The 16,601-nt window shown below is 49.8% G+C and overlaps 1 protein-coding gene across 1 annotated transcript in view; it reads right to left on the reverse strand.

The window, feature by feature from the left end:
• Window positions 1-16,601, reverse strand: part of ANKEF1 (ankyrin repeat and EF-hand domain containing 1) — a 101,413-nt gene that overhangs the window by 73,678 nt on the left and 11,134 nt on the right. The window lies entirely within an intron of this gene.

A 16,601-nucleotide genomic window follows, 5' to 3' on the forward strand; every position in this document is an offset into this window, starting at 1 on the left:
TACTGTTTTTCCATGTACATTCTGATTATTACCGTTCTGATCGGTCAAAGGTGTTATGTATCATCATGTTATTAACCTCACGAGCACTGGCTTGGGCTAATCCCATGATAGAGAATCGGGACATCCGTTTGAACCACCTGGATGACTTTCTGACCGCAATGGCGCAAATGTTTGATGATCCGAATCGCCGTGCTACCGCTGAATCGGCTCTCCTTTCCTTACGTCAGGGAAAGCGTTCTGTCGTTGAATACGCCACTGAGTTCAAGAGGTTAGTGGTAGACACCGACTGGGGAAACAATGCATTATTATCTGTTTTCAGAAAAGGTTTGTCCAGTACCATCAAGGACGAGTTAGCCCGTTCCGAATCTCCAGGGGATTTTGAACTGTTTGTCCAGCACTGTGTGCGCATTGATACTCGTTTGACGGAACGTAGACAGGAAAAATGGGCAGCTGTAAACCGTGTAAACAATATTGCGTTTCCTTCCAGAGAACCCGCTCTCAGGACGCCACGGGAGGCCGAGGACGTACCTATGCAAGTGGACTCTTTGCAAAAACGAGAGACCAACGAACGTCGTGAACACCGGCTCCGTGAGCGTTTGTGTTTCTATTGCGGTCAATCGGACCATTTCTTGATCGACTGCCCGAAACGTCCAAATCGCCCAAATAAGGTATTGGCAGCCATGGCCGAGTGTGACAACACGGATGCAGAGTCCGATATCTCTGAGGCAAGTGGACACTTGGATGCGGTATTTCCCTTGACTGTAATGTCTACCTCACCAAAGGACTCAGAGGGGAAATATACCCATTGCTTACTCCCCATTCAGATCCGTTGGGAGGGACAGCTAATTCCTACCTCTGCAATGATAGACTCCGGGGCAGGGGGAAATTTCATGGACTCTTCCTTTGCCAGGAAACACGGTATCCGGACTCAGCAAAGATCCTCACCGGTTACCATGGAGACGGTAGACGGATCTCCGTTAATCTCTGGACCAGTGGATCGGGAAACAGTACCGCTCGAATGCGTGATGAAGCCAGGTCAGCAGGGGACCCTTGTTTTCATGATAATTTCTTCTCCTCATTTTCCGATTATTTTAGGTATTCCGTGGCTACGGTCTACAAATCCGGTCATCGATTGGGAGACTAAGGAAATATCCTTCCCACCGCAGAGTGGTCCGACCATTTGTCCAGCCGTTCCGGTTCCAGTAACACCAAATACGGAGGGCACTGTACAGGTACCTGTTTTACCCCCGGTTTACCGTGACTTCGCTGATATATGCGACAAAAGAAAAGCCGATCAGCTTCCCCCGCATAGACCGTATGATTGCCCCATAGACTTACTCCCAGGGGCGGAGATTCCGTTTGGTCATGTCTACCCGTTGGCGGCACCTGAGCTAGAAGCACTAAAAGAGTATATTGATGAAAGCCTAGCCAAGGGATTTATTCGTCCATCTACCTCACCCGCAGGGGCACCCATCTTTTTCGTGAAAAAGAAGGAGGGGACTCTAAGACCCTGTATTGACTACCGGGAACTGAATAAGATAACTGTTACGGGGGGCTGTCTGATAATAACCGAAAGGAGTATCAGACAGTCAGGGTCCACCGTGCAAAGACTTTGCTGCAGACTATGGCAGAGTGCAATACCTCTGTTAACTCACAGAAAGATATAATAAGAAAGTAAAGCAATTCCTCCCTTACTTGGAGGGTGTGTGGAATGATCTCTGTTAATCACAGAGACAAAGGCAATGTGTGCGAAATGGCAACTACCTAGGTCCGCTCTTCTAGTGGTGCAAAAGAGACGAACAGCAGCGTAAGCCGCACAAAGCTCCTACCTGCGTTCGCTCCACTAGTGTGCGAGGACACGAACCACTAGATATGGCACCTGCCTAGGTCCGCTCTTCTAGTGGTGCAAAAGAGACGAACAGCAGCGTAAGCCGCACAAAGCTCCTACCTCTGTTCGCTCCCCTAGTGTGCGAGGATACGAACAACTGCCAGACGCAGTATAAGGAACGTTACCCTAGCGGCAACGTCCACCTACGAGTACAATCACAAGGCCCAGCCAGACCATGTGCCTCAGGCACCTGCCTATGTCCGCTCCCCTAAGAGGTAAGGATACGGACAGCAGCCGAAGCTGTAAGGTATAAGAACGCTACCCTGCCGGTAGCGCTCACCTAGCATAGACAGAGGAATGCCTAGAGGAACGCGCACAGAGCGTCTACTCATATGCATGAACCAAGAGGACTGAGCACCATGCGGCGTGTGTCAGGGTCTTATATAGACTCTGTGCCTCATCCAAGATGGAGGACACCAGAGCCAATCCGCTTCCAGAACGACAGGAGTGACGTCATGCTGGCCTATCACCGAGCAAGACGTCACAAGCACATGACCAGCGACCAATCGGCATAGAAGGTGTCAGAGACATGTGACCTCGTGTCAGCGATGATGTCACCCGCACATGTGCAATGGCTCCAAGATTGGACTTAGTCTCCGGCGCTCGCACATGTGCAGTAGCAAGAAATCTGGACTTAGTCTCCAGCGCTCGCACATGTGCAGTAGCAAGAAATCTGGACTTAGTCTCCAGCGCTCGCACATGTGCAGTAGCAAGAAATCTGGACTTAGTCTCCAGCGCTCGCACATGTGCAGTAGCAAGAAATCTGGACATAGTCTCCAGTGCTCGCAGCAACCGTAACAGTACCTCCCCCTCAAGGGCTCCCCTCCCGGCGACGCAGATAATCGGCAACTAAGTCGGGAGCATGGACAGCCTCCTCAGGCTCCCAAGAGCGATGTTCCGGGCCATAGCCCTCCCAATCTATCAAGAAGAACCTGCGCCCTCTAACCATCTTAGAACCAACTATGGCTCGTACCTCATAGCTAGAGCGAGAGGAATCAGAGGCAGGAGAGTGCACTTCACGAGCGTGAGGTAAAATAGCCGGCTTTAGCAGTGAGACATGGAATTTGTCATGAATCCTAAGATGGACAGGTAACTTCAATTGATAGACTACAGGATTTACCTGTCGAAGAACCTCATAAGGACCCAGGAAGCGAGGAGCAAATTTGACAGAGCTCACTCTAAGTCTCACGTGTTTTGCAGAGAGCCACACAAAGTCCCCTGGAGAAAAGACAGGAGCCGGGCGACGAAACCGATCGGACACCGTCTTCATACGGTCCTTAGCTGCTTGGATCGACTCTTGAGTCCGATCCCAAACCTCTCTGGCATTAGTTGCCCAGTCGGCCACAAGAGGAGAAGGTGCAGCAGCGGGAAACGGTACCGGTACCCTAGGGTGTTGCCCATTATTGAGTACGAACGGTGTCTGCCCAGTGGCCTCAGCCAGCGAATTGTTAAGGGCAAATTCTGCCCAGGGTAGGAGGGAGGACCAGTTATCGTGGTTCTCAGCAACAAAGTGTCGAAGGTATATAATCATAGATTGATTGGTACGTTCAACCAAACCATTAGTCTCCGGATGGTATGCCGAAGAGAGATTCAACTCAATTTGCAGAAGGCTACAAAGATCTCGCCAGAAACGGGAAGTAAATTGCGGGCCTCTATCACAAATGATACGATCTGGCATCCCGTGAAGCCTAAAGACATGCTTGAGGAATAGTTTGGCTAGTACCCTGGAAGATGGGATTCTCGATAACGGTACGAGATGAACCATCCGGGAGAAATGGTCCGTAATGACCCACACAAATCTATGTCCCTGTGAACATGGAAGATCACCCACAAAGTCCATGCCTACCACCTCCCATGGTCTATCTGGCACTGGTAAAGGATGCAAGAGTCCAGCCGGTCTCTGCCGTAATGGACGGTTGCGAGCACACGAGTAGCAGGAACCGACATATCTCTTGACGTGGCTGGCTAAGTGTGGCCACCAATACCACCTCTCCAGTAACTCTCGTGTCCGCCTAATACCAAAATGCCCACCCACCTTTGAGGTGTGGGCCCATGACAGTATATCATTCTGTCGATCAGGCGGAACAAATGTCTTGCCCGGTGGGATTTGGTCTAACGTCACAGGGGAGAGCGTATGAAAAACCCTGGAGGGAAGGATAAGACGAGGTTCGTCATTCTCTTCCTGGGTAGAAAGCATAGAGCGAGACAGGGCGTCTGCCTTGTTATTCTTACTCCCAGACAAATAGTTGATGGAGAAGTGAAAGCGGGAGAAAAACAAGGACCAGCGGGCTTGGCGAGGATTCAGACGCTGAGCGGTTTGTAAGTACGTCAGATTCTTATGGTCTGTATAGACCTGGAAAGGATGTTTCGCTCCTTCCAGCAAGTGACGCCACTCCTCCAAGGCTAATCTCAAGGCGAGCAGTTCCCTATCCCCAATGGTATAGTTTCTCTCTGCCGGTGAAAAGGTTTTAGCAAAGAAGAAACACGGCCTTTTTCTACCTGCACCGTTCTTTTGATACAAGACCGCACCAGCACCCACTGAAGAGGCATCAACCTCTAAGAGGAAGGGCTTACTCTCATCGGGTCTTTGAAGAACGGGAGCAGTTGAAAAGTGTCTTTTTACTGCCTCAAAAGCCTGAGATGTCTCAGTAGACCAGGCTTTGGGATTAGCACCTTTCTTAGTCAAGGCCACCAAAGGGGCCACCAAAGTAGAAAAATGGGGTATGAACTGCCTGTAATAATTTATAAATCCTAAGAAGCGTTGCACCGCCTTCAAGGAATGAGGTTCGGACCATTGCAGGACAGCAGAGAGCTTCGCAGGATCCATAGCCAGACCCTCTTGTGAGATAATGTAACCCAAAAAAGGCAATGAGGACTGCTCGAATACACATTTCTCGAGTTTAGCAAACAATGAGTGCTCCCTTAAACGGGAAAGGACACGAACGACATCCTGACGATGAGTCTCCAGATCAGGAGAAAAAATCAGGATGTCGTCCAGATACACCACTACTGAGGATAACAGTAAATCCCTGAACACATCATTTACGAAGTCCTGAAATACTGCGGGTGCATTACATAACCCAAAAGGCATGACAAGGTATTCATAGTGACCGTCTCGGGTGTTAAAAGCGGTCTTCCATTCGTCACCCTTTCGAATTCGTACCAAGTTATACGCACCCCGCAGATCCAACTTCGTAAAAACTTGAGCTCCTCTCAGTCTGTCAAAGAGCTCCGAAATTAAAGGTAATGGGTATTTGTTCTTTATTGTGATTGCGTTGAGACCCCTGTAATCTATGCAGGGACGCAAATCACCCTCTTTCTTCCGAACAAAGAAAAACCCAGCTCCCGCGGGAGAGACAGACTTACGAATGAACCCCTTCTCTAAGCTCTCTCTTATATAGGTCGACATGGCCTCCGACTCAGGTATCGACAGGGGGTAAACCCTGCCTTTAGGTGGAACCGAACCTGGGATAAGGTCTATGGCACAGTCATACGGCCTATGGGGTGGAAGAACCTCAGCACCCTGTTTGGAGAACACGTCAGCGAAATCAAAATAGGGTGTAGGTATGGGAGAGAGATCAGTTGATGCAACTGCAACGACCTTAGGTGGTAAGGGAAGACATCGGGACTGACATTTCGAACCCCAACTAATAATGCTGTCAGACTCCCAGTCAATGTGAGGAGCATGAGTCCGAAGCCATGGAAGACCCAGAAGGACGTCGTCTATACCCTCAGGCAAAACAAGAAAAGAAATCTCCTCTATGTGACCCTGAGACAGGGAAAGGCGCAAGGGAACTGTCCTCAATGTAATGGAGTCAGACAACATAGTTCCATTAACAACACGGACAGGAATAGGCGCCTCTAACATGATAGAGGGAATATTGTGTCCCTTTACAAATCCTGAGGACACAAAAATCCCGTCAGCTCCGGAATCCACAAAAGCCATAATAGGCCATGTATTCTCAGATAACGAGAGCTGACCTGAGATACAACACTTAGAGGGTGCAGAAGACGTCTCTAGTAACCCCCCTCTAATGGTTACTAGGCCAGGGAGTTTCCCTGACGACTAGGACACTTGTTGGCATAGTGCCCAGCCTGACGACATACGTAACATAGAGGAGGACCAGACTTGCGTAGTCTGGAGAACGTATGACCTAACTCCATAGGAGTGGGAGATGTTTCAGATGCTGAGGAAGATGGTAGTGGACTCTCAACAACTGGAATAGCCCGATGCTTAGGGCGTGAGGAAGAGACCTCGAGTCTACGTTCCTTATGGCGTACATCAATCCTCGTTGCTACTGTGATCAAGTCCTCCAGAGAAGCAGGGACTTCACGAGTAGCAAGGGCATCCTTGACATAGCCAGCCAACCCTCTCCAGAAGATAGGAATCAACACCTTCTCTGGCCAATCTAGTTCTGCCACCAGAGTTCTAAAAGCAATGGCATAAGAACTAGTGGATAACGAACCCTGAGATAGATCTAACAGTCTCAGGGCCGCATCATGGGTAACCTGCGGACCCATGAATACCGCCTTAAGAGCATCAAGAAAGTCTTGATGTCTCAGAGTAACCACATCAGAGCGCTCCCATAGGGGAGTCGCCCATTCTAAGGCTTTGTCCTGAAGTAAGGAGATGATAAAGCCTACTCTGGACCTCTCCGTAGAGAAGCGAGAAGAGTTAACCTCTAGGTGTATCTGACACTGACTAATGAAACCACGACATGATCTGGCATCGCCAGAATATCTGTTTGGTAGAGCAAGTCGAGGATCATGTGCAGATGTCACCATGGTCTGAGGTTTATCCTCTATACTCTTGAGCCGTGACTCAAGTACTTGTATGTAACGGTGTAACTGCTGATATTCTGCCATAACTGCCAGACCCTTGGCTCAGTCCTAATGTTACGGGGGGCTGTCTGATAATAACCGAAAGGAGTATCAGACAGTCAGGGTCCACCGTGCAAAGACTTTGCTGCAGACTATGGCAGAGTGCAATACCTCTGTTAACTCACAGAAAGATATAATAAGAAAGTAAAGCAATTCCTCCCTTACTTGGAGGGTGTGTGGAATGATCTCTGTTAATCACAGAGACAAAGGCAATGTGTGCGAAATGGCAACTACCTAGGTCCGCTCTTCTAGTGGTGCAAAAGAGACGAACAGCAGCGTAAGCCGCACAAAGCTCCTACCTGCGTTCGCTCCACTAGTGTGCGAGGACACGAACCACTAGATATGGCACCTGCCTAGGTCCGCTCTTCTAGTGGTGCAAAAGAGACGAACAGCAGCGTAAGCCGCACAAAGCTCCTACCTCTGTTCGCTCCCCTAGTGTGCGAGGATACGAACAACTGCCAGACGCAGTATAAGGAACGTTACCCTAGCGGCAACGTCCACCTACGAGTACAATCACAAGGCCCAGCCAGACCATGTGCCTCAGGCACCTGCCTATGTCCGCTCCCCTAAGAGGTAAGGATACGGACAGCAGCCGAAGCTGTAAGGTATAAGAACGCTACCCTGCCGGTAGCGCTCACCTAGCATAGACAGAGGAATGCCTAGAGGAACGCGCACAGAGCGTCTACTCATATGCATGAACCAAGAGGACTGAGCACCATGCGGCGTGTGTCAGGGTCTTATATAGACTCTGTGCCTCATCCAAGATGGAGGACACCAGAGCCAATCCGCTTCCAGAACGACAGGAGTGACGTCATGCTGGCCTATCACCGAGCAAGACGTCACAAGCACATGACCAGCGACCAATCGGCATAGAAGGTGTCAGAGACATGTGACCTCGTGTCAGCGATGATGTCACCCGCACATGTGCAATGGCTCCAAGATTGGACTTAGTCTCCGGCGCTCGCACATGTGCAGTAGCAAGAAATCTGGACTTAGTCTCCAGCGCTCGCACATGTGCAGTAGCAAGAAATCTGGACTTAGTCTCCAGCGCTCGCACATGTGCAGTAGCAAGAAATCTGGACATAGTCTCCAGTGCTCGCAGCAACCGTAACAATAACCATCCGGAACCGGTATCCGTTACCGTTGATTCCTGAGCTATTGGAGAGGGTCCAACAGGCAAAAATATTCACCAAATTAGACCTCCGTGGGGCATATAATCTGCTTCGTATACGTCCCGGAGACGAGTGGAAGACCGCGTTCCGATGTCGGTACGGACATTTTGAGTACCTAGTGATACCTTTTGGACTTTGTAACGCTCCCGCGGCATTTCAACATCTAGTTAACGATATTTTTAGGGATATCATGGACCAATTCATGGTGATCTATCTGGACGATATCCTAATCTTTTCTGATTCTCTACAGGACCACCAGGAGCACGTCAAGACCGTACTTACCCGTCTGAGGGAAAACCGCCTATACATAAAACTGGAGAAATGCGAGTTCCACTGCTCACAAATACAATTCTTAGGTTATGTCATCTCTCCTCAGGGACTGAACATGGAATCTAGCAAGATACAAGCCATTCTAGACTGGCCGGAACCGGGAAACATCAAAGAGGTACAACGCTTTGTCGGTTTTGCCAACTTTTACCGACGCTTTATCCGTAACTTTTCGGAGATTGTTCGTCCCATCACTCTGTTGACCAAGAAAGGACAGAAGTTTGTGTGGTCCGCCCAGGCCCAGGAAGCATTCCATCGTCTCAAGGTATGTTTTACCTCAGCGCCAATATTAGTACATCCGAATCCCGCACTTCCCTTTATCGTGGAGGTCGACGCTTCCGACTATGCATTAGGGGCCATTCTTTCTCAAAGGACCGGGGACAAGAGTCTCTTGCATCCGTGTGCCTTCTTTTCCCGCCGGTTGTCCCCTGCAGAAAGGAACTATGACATTGCGGACAAGGAATTATTGGCGATTATTTCCGCTTTCAAGGAATGGAGACACCACTTACAGGGAGCCGCGCAGCAAGTGATAGTACTCACAGATCATCGTAATCTGGAATTTCTTAAGTCTGCCAGGTGCCTGTCTCCACGGCAAGCCCGTTGGAGCCTATTTCTTAACCAATTCAATTTTATCGTTACATACCGTCCAGGTTCACGTAATGGGAAAGCCGATGCCTTGTCCCGAATCCACGCCGTGGACTCCGTACCTGGAACCCCGTCTCAGACCGTGTTATCGGATGCCAATTTCGTTGGAGTAATCCAGGACCAGGACTTGTGGAAGGACATCAAGCTGGCCTATGATGGTGACGTATTTCTTGCTGCCCCCCCGAATGATGTAACACTTGTTCTTCGGAATGGTGTGTGGTTGAGAGAGCGACGCATTTATGTCCCGGAGGCCGTAAGACTTCGGGTTCTCAAGTTGGTCCATGACTCCGTGTTGGCTGGTCATAGGGGGGTACAGAAGACGCAGGAATTTCTGAGCCGTTTCTTCTGGTGGCCTACCTGTTTAAAGGATGTGAAGGACTATGTCCACTCATGTGTGGTTTGTGCCCGGTGCAAGGTCCCTCGTGTGGCTCCTACGGGACTCCTCCAACCGTTACCCGTGCCATCTCGCCCTTGGGGGTCTATCTCCATGGATTTTATTGTGGAGTTGCCAGTCTCAGGCGGGCACAATACCATTTTAGTGGTGGTGGATCGATTGACTAAAGCGGCTCACTTCATTCCGTGTACCGGTCTTCCCTCAGCCGCAGAGACAGTGGATTTGGTTATCCAGAACGTATTCCGATTGCATGGGGTACCAGACGAGATCATCTCTGACCGGGGCGTGCAGTTCACGTCTAGATTCTGGAAGGGGTTTTGTACGGCACTCCAGATTGATGTCTGTTTGTCTTCTGCATACCATCCTCAGACAAATGGGCAAACCGAACGGACGAATCAAACCCTGGAACAATACCTTCGTTGTTATGTCAGCCATCTCCAAGACGATTGGTTGAAGATGCTTCCGTTGGCGGAATTCTAATATAACAACACTCAGAGCAGCTCCACTAAGGTAACGCCCTTTTTCGCTAACCTGGGTTACCATCCGACTGTTTTGCCTAGGTCACCGGTTGCGGTTTCGGTGCCAGCGGTGGAGGACAGATTGACAGAACTACGACAAAATCTGGAGGTTCTAAAGGACACTGTGGCTATGGCCCAGGAGCGTTACAAGAGGTCGGCAGACACTCACCGGAAACCGGTACAAGGTAGGGGACTCTGTATGGTTATCCACCAAAAACCTGAGATTGGGTGTTCCTTCGCAGAAGCTGGGTCAAAAATTCATCGGTCCGTTCAAGATCACTGGGATCGTGAGCCCTGTTGCCTGTCGGCTACGGTTACCGCACCATCTAAAGGTACACCCGGTCTTTCATGTGTCTCTCCTCAAACCCGTTTCCCCTAATACGTTTCATGGTCGTGTTGTGCCCCCTCCTCCGCCTGTGAAGGTCGACGGCGAGGAGCAGTTCGTGGTTGAGGACATTATTGACTCCCGGCTCCATCGTCGTCGGCTCCAGTATCTGGTACGTTGGCAGGGGTACGCCCCCGAGGACGATTCCTGGGAACCGGTGGGTAACATTCGGGCACCCCGGAAGATTGCCCAGTTTCATCGACGTTTCCCGGACAAGCCAGGCCCTGATCCGTCCTGAGGCCGTCTCTGGGGGGGGGAGTAATGTCAGGTTTCCAGGTTTTCCAGTTCTCTTTTGAATGAGCTTGCCCTCGGTTAACATGGAGGTTACTGTTCTGTTGCCCTACTTCCTGTCCAGCTGCTTAAAAGGCCGCCTCTAAGCCTAGTCCAGTGCCTGAGTATACTGCTTGCTGTGTGCTCCTGCTTTGCTGCTGCTAATACTGATTGCCTCTGGATCCTCCTAAAGACTACCGACCGACCGACTCTGGACCTTACCCGGTTTCTCTAAGCTGTGCCCGGATTCCGTCTGCCATCTTCGGTCAGCACTCTGCCCGGTTCTCTCTGGTTCGTAATCACTCTGGACAATCATTCCGTACGGACACTCCTGGACTTTTACCGCTTGCCCCTTGTGTCCCGGCTGCGGCGCATTTAGGCCTTCCGGGGTGATTGCCGGACAGTCCCTGTATAGGGGTTCGCTCTGGTGGTCTCCCTGGGGGAGTCCGGTGCGTGGCCCCGGGAATTCCCTTCGCTCCGTTTCGGAAAGGTATTTTGTGTATTTGTACTGCTGTGTTTTCCGTTGTGTATCTACCGTGGTTACATATTATAAAACATCTTGTACCAGGAACTCGTCTCTGATTGTCATTGCCCTACGCTATCGAAATCCTCAGAACATATATAAGTATTACTCACGGACAATAATCAAATCCCCACAATCAAAATCCCCTTTTCACTCACGGGCGAGGAGCGCCGCTCGAGTCCCCGGGATCCGGCCCACCGCTCGAGCCACCACCGAGCAGCGGCAGCAGCAGCAGCCGGACCCGAGCAGTGGGAGAGCGCAGCGTCCCCTCCTCCGCCCGCGACAATAGCAGTCAAACATTCATCAACTATCCTGTGAATAGGTGATGCACTAAATAAAGAGTATCCTTTTTCAACATAACTAGCTACTTCAACATAACTCACTACTTAAAGGGAACCAACCAGCAGGTTTTTCACATATTGAATACAGGCAGTGCCATACTGGTGCTTGGGTGCTGATTCAAGTCATACCTTTAGTTTAGTGATTCAATGCTTGATTGCCGAAAAATCCTATCCTTATCAAACCTTCAGAAATGATGTCATTGGTGCAGTGGCTTAAGGGCCTAGTCTCAGGAATTCTTCTACCTCCTGACTTGCCTCTTCTTTATTTAAATTTTGCGACGCCATTGGCGCTGTTGGTTGTGCATGAACATTGCTAGTGTGTCTAGCGTGTTAGTGTATCTTTGGAGATAACTATGAATGGCGGTGGCGCATGCGTTTATGAAAAAATATTCAATCTGTACATGTGCTGCCGCCGTTCATATTAATCTCTGCAGTGTCTTCAATAAAATGGCGCCGGAATTGGCACATGCGCAAACCGAGATCTGTGGCGCCATTTTATTGAAGACACTGTGGAGACTAATATGAGAGGCGGCAGCATATGCGCAGATTGAATTTTTTTTCATAAGCCCATGCGCTGCCGCTGGTCATAGTTATCTCCACAAAGTCAGCAGTAAAATGGCGCAGGAGATCGCAGTATGCGCATGTGCCCATCCCAGCACCATTTTATTGAAGAAAACGTCACACTGAAATTTAAATAAAGAGGACGTAAGCCAGGAAGAGGAAGCATTCTTGAAGATCGGGAGTCCTGCCCCGATGCTCAAGCCACTGCACCGATGACATCATTTCTGAAGGTCTGATAAAGGATTTTTCAGCAATCAAGCATCAAATCTCTAAACTAAGGGTATGACTTGAATCAGCACCCTAGCGTCAGTATGGCACTGCCTTTACTTTATATAAGAAAACCTGCTGGTTGGTTCCCTTTAGATAAAAAAAATAAATGACACCAAATTTGACCAAAACTATGATAAAAGTATCAGAATTTTGTCTGTATTTGCACCACATAAAATGTCATGCATGCTTTGCTGCACACTTATGTACATTTGCTGTGGCCTACGCCAAAAGTAGCGCTACTTTCCATTGCGGTGGATGACATCCTCCAACGGGGCCTGGGGGCACTCATTACCGGGCCGCGGCTCTGGTCTGTCTGGGAAGATGTCACGGCGACAGGGCCCGGTTCCATGATTGCGGCAGTGTCGTTAATAAGAGAGATGATGATGATGGGGATTATTTACAGGGGATGATGTTGTGACGCCACCTGTGGTATGCGGCAAGATATGTGCCGTGGCTGCAATTCAGTTCCCTTGGGGTCGGTGGTGACGCAGCTGCGTTGGTATAGCTCTCCATAGATAGAGCTGGGCCCCAGGGCTGTTGTTGGGAGTAGTAGCCTATGATGGCGGGGTGCAGGCCCAGAGGCGCAGGGAATAACCGGACAACACAGAAATGCAGTCACAAGGTTTTTACTCACAGTTAAGAGTTCCAGATTAACACGTCCGAGCGGTCAAATGCTGCCCTTGGAGTGCCAAGTTCCGCCGTGATGGGCCCCAGCCAATCCCGGATATTTCGGAGGCACAACCCTTCTGTGTTCCTTTCCTGGTCGTCTTCCTGCACTGACCTTTTCCGCTTGTCCGGCGCCTACACACACAGAGCCCTGAGCCGGTGTCCACGGACCCTATCGGGTGACTTGAATCTCTATCCCTTGGCCCTATGTGGTCACCTTTTCACTGGATGTGTGTTAATGTGGCTTCGGCACTTGCAGTAACCTCAGCCTCCGGTTGGCTAGCTGAGCCTTGTAGTTTTCCAATAGTTGAGGGGCCGGTCCGCTTCTGCAGCAAAGTCCCTCCACTCCGGTATGCAGTTTGTGGAACGAGGTCACGGGTGCATGGTGCACTTCCCGTGGGCTCTTGGACTCCTTCTCTCTTGTGCCTGGGCCGAGCTGCTGCAGCTCCAGACCACAGGTCTTCACTCCTCCGCTCCTACTTCCTGACTGAGTAACTTTCCACAGTGTTCTCCCACTAACTAAACTCCACCTCCAAACTGGCTTAGGGGACGGTGCTTCTACTGAAGGAGAGCTATACCATAGCTTAGTTCTTAGTTGCACTAGGTCGTTACCATGGCCTGATGGAGTTTTGCTAAATAAGAGTGTATCTGTGTTTGTGTGTACACTGATTTGTGACCTCCTCCTTACCTGGGAATGGGATACTACACCTCTGGCTGAGGTGCAGTACCTCTATGGCGACTGGAGCCTCAGGGTCGTCACATGGATACCACATGCTTTCACCTGCGTTCATTCCCACGCAGCCCACAGAAATTCCAAGCGAGAGCCCTTGAGAGCACAGCTCCACTACCAACAAGTAGGGAGCGGGGGCCCGGACAGCTTTACGACAACGGGCCACCAGAACACTTTTAATTTGTGCACGGAGGCAGGCTCTGGACCACCTGGCAGTACTATAGGGGACAGATACCCGGACGGGCTCCCCCAAGAGGGCAGCGGTACCCAGAAACTTGGTTTACTTTGTTGTCAGAGTCTGCTTTGCGGCCGCAGCATCACCAACACCTGAGTGAGTACATGGTCCTTCCCTGCTTCCAATCTGCACCACGCTCCCCTACACCTCCACCATCCAGAGTCCCGGGGCCTCCCCTACCCGTGGAGGGAACGTCATCTGGCTGCCCCACTCCATCTCCCTCGGGTACTCCCATCAGCAGCGGCAGTACTCCCCTTACCGCGAACCACGGATGGCATCACGAACTCTTATCCCCTGTAAATAGTCCCCTTTACATTTGAGTGGCCGCAAGCCCCCGGGTCCAGAGACCCTTGAGCCACATCAACCCCCGGATCCGAGCGGTTCGACCGCTGCAGAACGGCACATATACATTTCATTGCAGACTCTTATAATAAAGTTTTGATAAATGAAGCTATGATTACATTTATTAGGCCAAACCAGGAAAACTGCTTGCTGAATATAACTGAGGGAAATTGTGCAAGAATGGTCATTGCTAAGAAACAACAGACAACCTGGCGCCATAGGACTGGCCCCGGGAAGCATGGCAGCATATTCCTCTCCAAGTAAGAAACATTCAGTCTAAATACTATGCAAACGTGGGAAATTACATATTACAGAGAAAGACAAGGAAATCAAGTCTACATGCAGAGCTACTGAGGTCTAGTAAGGTGAGGACGCAGAAATATAATGCTGCGCCATATGTTCAACACTGATAGGAGGAGGGAGGATTTTAACAAAGGACCTATGTCTGCATATAATGCTTTAACACTTTAATACAATGATAAACAGTGTAAAGAGAACCAACCACCAGGATTTTGTGATATGAACTACAGGCAGTGCCATGTTGGCACTAAGGGGTACTTTGCACACTGCGACATCGCTAGCCGATTGTAGTCCCCGCCCCCGTCGCACATGCGATCTCTTGTGATAGCTGCCGTAGCAAACAATATCGCTACGGCAGCTTCACACGCACTTACCTGCCCTGCGACGTCATGCGGCGTCACAGCGACGTCAGACGGCAGGTGGCCAATAGAAGCGGAGGGGCGGAGATGAGCGGGACGTAAACATCCCGCCCACCTCCTTCCTTCCTCATTGCCGGTGGAGGCAGGTAAGGAATAGTTCCTCGCTCCTGCGGCTTCACACACAGCGATGTGTGCTGCCGCAGGAACGAGGAACAACATCGTACCTGTTGCTGCAGCCAAATTAAGGACATGACCGACACTACACAGATTATACAATTTCGACGCTTTTGCAATCGTTAATCGTAACAAAAAGGATTTACATACTCCGATCTCGACAACGACGCCGGATGTGCGTCACTTTCGATTTGACCCCAACGATATCGCAGCTGCGATGTCGTAGTGTGTAAAGTACCCCTTAGATGCTGAATTCAGGCATACCTTTTGTAGAAAGGTCGGATGCTTGGTTGATGAAATATCTTTAATCAAAGTTGCAGAAATGCCCTGCACTTTGATTGATGGGTGCCTTTGTGGGTTAGGCCCTCGGCGTTTAGTCCTCCTCCAGTGTCCTCCTGGCTTGCCCCCTTTTCTTTATTTGGATATTACACCGCGCCGCCATTACTGTTGTTGAAGGTGCATGTGCATTGCCACAGTAATTCTGTTGTCATTAAAATGGCGCCAGAGTCTGCACATGCGCATACTATGATCTCTGACACCATTTTATTGAAGAAACTGTTGTGAAGGCTATGAGAGGCATTGGCGCATGCGCAGTTTTGTTTTCTTTTACATCTGTGCTCGCGCCCCTGCCACTCATAGTTTTCACCGCAATGTCTTCAATAAAATTGTGCCGTGATCGTAGTACGCGTAGGGGCCAGAATTACTGTGGCAATGTGCACGCGCCCCAAGAACAGTAATGGCAGCGCAGTGCAATGTTCAAATAAAAGGGGATGCTGGAGGAGGAATAAACGTAGAGGTCCCGACCCACAAGGGCCCACACCCGTTGCACCCATCAATCAAAATGCAGTGCATTTCTGTAACTTTGATGAAAGATATTTCTCCAACCAAGCATCCTATCTTTCTAAAACAGGTATGACTGCATTCATCATCTTACTGCCCATATGGCAATGCCTTTACTTCATATCACTAATTTCTGGTTGTTGGTCCTCTTTAACAATAGGTAAATTAGATCATGGGGGCCTCACATTGAAGGGTTGTTTAGATAATCTTTAGGAACATACTGCTCCCCAGGCTCATGACTTCTTGAGGAGCGGTGTGCTTTTGCTTTGCAGACAGTTTTGGACCAGCTGCATCCTTGCACCACTGGCCTGAAATGTCTGCTCTCCGAGGCAGCTTTGATTCCAGAGCATAGGATGAGTCTGGCTAAACTTGGGAGCTAACAGTGCGCTTCAGTGATCCCAGCTTGCTTCAGAGCAGCGCTTACAAGCTCTATTGGAAAAGCTTGCAAGCACAGCTGATTGACCGCAATGCTGGCTGATAGTTCAGGCAATGAGCCATAGACAATACAATTTTTGATAACTGAGAGGTTTTTTAAGCCAATTGCAAACTTTCTTTTTTTTACAAGCACTTTTCCATTTTACCAACTAAGGGCCGTGAGACGACCCCTTTACTGACTACATACATTATGAAGATAAAATAGTATTTATTGGTAGGCTCCAAGACTTGGACTCCCGAGTCGTAGGGTTCCATAACTGCTGGATCATTTTGACTTTGCACAGTCTCATATAGTTCATGAAATGAAAACACATGTCAGAGATCAATAAAGGGAATCTGTTGGTA

Source organism: Anomaloglossus baeobatrachus, chromosome 3, assembly GCF_048569485.1.
Source record: "Anomaloglossus baeobatrachus isolate aAnoBae1 chromosome 3, aAnoBae1.hap1, whole genome shotgun sequence".
Lineage (NCBI taxonomy): Eukaryota > Metazoa > Chordata > Amphibia > Anura > Aromobatidae > Anomaloglossus > Anomaloglossus baeobatrachus.